Source organism: Micromys minutus (assembly GCF_963924665.1).
Source record: "Micromys minutus genome assembly, chromosome: 31".
Classification (NCBI taxonomy): Eukaryota; Metazoa; Chordata; class Mammalia; order Rodentia; family Muridae; genus Micromys; species Micromys minutus.
The window spans coordinates 28,183,691-28,188,690 of record NC_137966.1 but is presented as its reverse complement, the minus strand read 5'-3'; positions in this window follow the sequence as shown (position 1 = coordinate 28,188,690).

Here is a 5,000-nt window from a genome sequence, read left to right as displayed (position 1 = left end):
ACCTTAACCCTAACCCTAACCCTAACCCTAACCCTAACCCTAAATCTAACCCTAACTCTAACCCTAACCGTAACCATAATACTAAACTCTAAACCCTAAACCTAATCCACCCTAAACCTTGAACAATCCTAAACCATAAACCTTAAACCCTAAACCCTAAATCTAACAATAAACCTAAACCTAACCCTAAATCTAACCCTAACCCTAACCCTAAACCTAAACCTGATCTAACCATAACCCTAATCCTAACACTAATCATAACCCAAACACTAACCCTAACCCTAACCCTAAACCTAACCCTAAAACTCACACTATCCCTAATCCTAACACTAAACCCTAAACTTTAAATCTGACCCTAACCCTAACCCTACCCTTAACCCTAACCCTATCCCTAAACCTAACCCTGACCCTAATCCTAACACTAACCCTATTTCTAATTCTAACCCTAACACTAATCCTAAATTAAAACCTAACCCCCCAATAATAACCCTAACACTAAACATAACCCTAACCCTAACCCTAACCCTAACACTAACACTAACCCCTAACCCCTAACACTAACCCTAACCCTAACCCCTAACCCTAACCCTAACCCTAACCTTAACCCTAACCCTAACCCTAACCCTATCCCTAACCCTAACCCTTACCCTAACACTAAAACTAACCTTAACCCTAACCCTAACCTTAACCCTCACCCTAACCCTCACCTTAACCCTAAACCTAAACCTAACACTAACCCTAACACCCTAAATCCTAAACCCTAAACCCCGAAAAACCCTAAACACTAATTCCAAAAGCACCCTAAACCCTAAACTATAAACACTAAACGCTAAAAAACCCTAAACCCTAAACCCTAAACACTAAACCCTTAACAAGCCAAAACCCTAAAACCATTAACACTATACCCTAAACAACCCTAAACCCTTAACCCTAAACATTATACCCTAAACCCTAAAACACTATACAACCTTAAACCCTAAACCTTAAAATATCCTAAATCATAAATCCTGAACAACCCTAAACACTAAATTATAAACAACCCTAAAAAACCCTAAACAACTCTAAACGCTAAAACCTAAACAACCCTAACCATTAAACAATCTTAAACGCTAAATTCTGTACCCTAAACATAAACCACCCTAAAACTTAAACAATCCTAAACCCTAAACCTTAAACCATAAACCCTAAATTTTAAACCATAAATCTAAGAATAACCATAAGCCTAACCCTAACCCTAAACCAAAACCTAACCCTAACCCCAACCCTAACATTAACCCCATAACCCTAACCCTAACCTTAAGCCTAACATAACCCCATAACCCTAACTCTAACCCTAACTCTAACCCTAATGCTAACCCTAACCCTAACCCTAACCCTAACCCCTTAACCTTAATCCCTAAATCCTAAACCCTGAACAACCATAAATCCTAAACCCTGAACAACCCTAAATCATAAACCTTGAATAACCCTAAACACTAACCTCTAAACAACCCTAAAGAACCCTAATCACTAAACCATAAACAACCCTAAACACTAAACCCTAAACAACCCTATACCTTAAAACTTGAACACTAAACCCTAAATAACCCTAAACCCTAAACCATTAACACTATACCCTAAAAAACACTAAACACTAAACCCAAAACAACCGTAAAACCTAAACCTTAAACACTAAACCTTAAACAACCCTAAACCCTAAACACTAAACCCTAAACAACCCTAAACTTTTAACCCTAAACACTATACCCTAAAAAACCCTAAACCTTAAACAATCCTAAACTCTAAACCCTAAACCCTTAACCTAAACCACCCTAAATCTTAAACAATCCTAAACCCTAAACCTTAAACCCTAAACACTAAACTCTAAACCCTAAACCTAACAATAACTATAACCCTAACCCTAACCCCTAACCCTTACCCTAACCCTAACCCTAACCCTAATCCTAACCCTAATCCTAACCCTAACCCTAACCCTAACCCTAAACCTAACCCTAACCTTAACCCTAATCCTAACCCTAACCCTAACCCTAATCGTAACCCTAACCCTAAACCTAATCCTAACCCTAACCCTAACCCTAACCCTATCCCTAACCCTAAACCTAATCCGAACCCTAACCTTAACCCTAATCCTAACCCTAACCCTAACCCTAACCGTAGCCATAACACTAAACTCTAAACCCTAAACCTAATCCACCCTAAACCTTAAACAATCCTAAACCATAAACCTTAGACCCTAAATCCTAAATCTAACAATAAACCTAAACCTAACCCTAACTCTAACCCTAAACCTAACCCTAACCCTAAACCCTCCCTGACCCTAACCCTAACCCTAACCCTAAACCTAACCCTGACCCTAATCCTAACACTAACCCTATTTCTAATTCTAACCCTAACACTAATCCTAAACTTAAACCTAACCCCCTAATAATAACCCTAACCCTTTCACTAACCCTAACCCTTAAACCTAACCCTAACCCTAACCCTAACCCTAACCTAACCCTAACCCTAACCCTAACCCTAACCCTAACCCTAACCCTAACCCTAACCTAACCCTAACCCTAACCCTAACCCTAACACAAACCCTAACACTAACCCCCTTACTTTTACCCTAACCCTAACCCTAACCCTAAACCTAACCCTTACCATAACCCTAACCCTAACCCTAACTCCATCCCTAACTCTAACCCTAACCGTAACCATAACACTAAACTCTAAACCCTAAACCTAATCCACCCTAAACTTTAAACAATCCTAAACCATAAACCTTAAACCCTAAACCCTAAATCTAACAATAAACCTAAACCTAACCCTAAATCTAACCCTAACCCTATCCCTAACCCTAAACCTAACCCTGACCCTAACCTTAACCCTAATCCTAACACTAACCATAACCCTAACCCTAACACTAACCCTAACCTTAACCCTAACCCTAACCCTAACCCTAACCCTAACTAAAACCCTAACCATAACCCTAAGTGTAACCATAATACTAAACTCTAAACCCTAAACCTAATCCACCCTTAAACTTAAACAATCCTAAACCATAAACCTTAAACCCTAAACCCTAAATCTAACAATAAACCTAAACCTAACCCTAAATCTAACCCTAACCCTAACCCTAACCCTAAACATAAACCTTACCCTAACCCTAATCCTAATCCTAACACTAATCATAACCCAAACACTAACCCTAACCCTAACCCTAAACCTAACCCTAAACCTCACACTATCCCTAATCCTAACACTAAACCCTAAACTTTAATTCTAACCCTAACTTTAACCCTACCCTTAACCCTAACCCTAACCATATTTCTAAACCTAACCCTGACCCTAATCCTAACACTAACCCTATTTCTAATTCTAACCCTAACACTAATCCTAAACTAAAACCTAACCCCCTAATAATAACCCTAACACTAAACCTAACCCTAACCCTAACCCTAACCCTAACCCTAACACTAACCCATAACCCTAACCCTAACCCTAACCCTAACCTTAACCCTAACCCTAACCCTAACCCTAACCCTATCCCTAACCCTAACCATTATTCTAACACTAACACTAACCTTAACCCTAACCCTAAACCTAAACGTAACCCTAACCCCAACCCTAACCTTAACCCCATAACCCTAACCCTAACCTTAAGCCTAACATAACCCCATAACCTTAGCTCTAACCCTAACTCTAACCCTAATGCTAACCCTAACCCTAACCCTAACCCAAACCTTAACCCCTTAACCTTAATCCCTAAATCCTAAACCCTGAACAACCATAAATCCTAAACCCTGAACAACCCTAAATCATAAACCCTGAATAGCCCTAAACACTAACCTCTAAACAACCCTAAACAACCCTAATCTCTAAACCATAAACAACCCTAAACACTAAACCCTAAACAACCCTATACCCTAAACCTTAAACACTAAACCCTAAATAACCCTAAACCCTAAACCATTAACACTATACCCTAAACAACACTAAACACTAAACCCAAAACAACCCTAAAACCTAAACCTTAAACACTAAACCTTAAACAACCCTAAACCCTAAACACTAAACCCTAAACAACCCTAAACTTTTAACTTTAAACACTATACCCTAAACAACCCTAAACCTTAAACAATCCTAAACTCTAAACCCTAAACCCTTAACCTAAACCACCCTAAATCTTAAACAATCCTAAACCCTAAACCTTAAACCCTAAACACTAAACCCTAAACTCTAAACCTAACAATAACCATAACCCTAAACCTAACCCCTAACCCTTACCCTAACCCTAACCCTAACCCTAATCCTAACCCTAACCCTAACCCTAACCCTAACCCTAACCCTAACCCTAACCCTAAACCTAATCCTAACCCTAACCTTAACCCTAATCCTAACCCTAACCCTAACCCTAACCCTAACCGTAACCATAACACTAAACTCTAAACCCTAAACCTAATCCACCCTAAACCTTAAACAATCCTAAACCATAAACCTTAGACCCTAAATCCTAAATCTAACAATAAACCTAAACCTAACCCTAAATCTAACCCTAACCCTAACCCTAACCCTAAACCCTCCCTGACCCTAACCCTAACCCTAACCCTAACCCTAACCCTAAACCTAACCCTGACCCTAATCCTAACACTAACCCTATTTCTAATTCTAACCCTAACACTAATCCTAAACTTAAACCTAACCCCCTAATAATAACCCTAACCCTAACACTAACCCTAACCCCTAACCCTAACCCTAACCCTAACCCTAAACCTAACCTAACCCTAACCCTAACCCTAACCCTAACACTAACCCCTAACCCTTACCCTAACCCTAACCCTAAACCTAACCCTAACCATTACCCTATCCCTAACCCTAACCCTAACCCTAACCCTAACCCTAACACTAACCATAACCATAACACTAAACTCTAAACCCTAAACCTAATCCACCCTAAACCTTAAACAATCCTAAACCATAAACCTTAAACCCTAATCCCTAAATCTAACAATAAACCT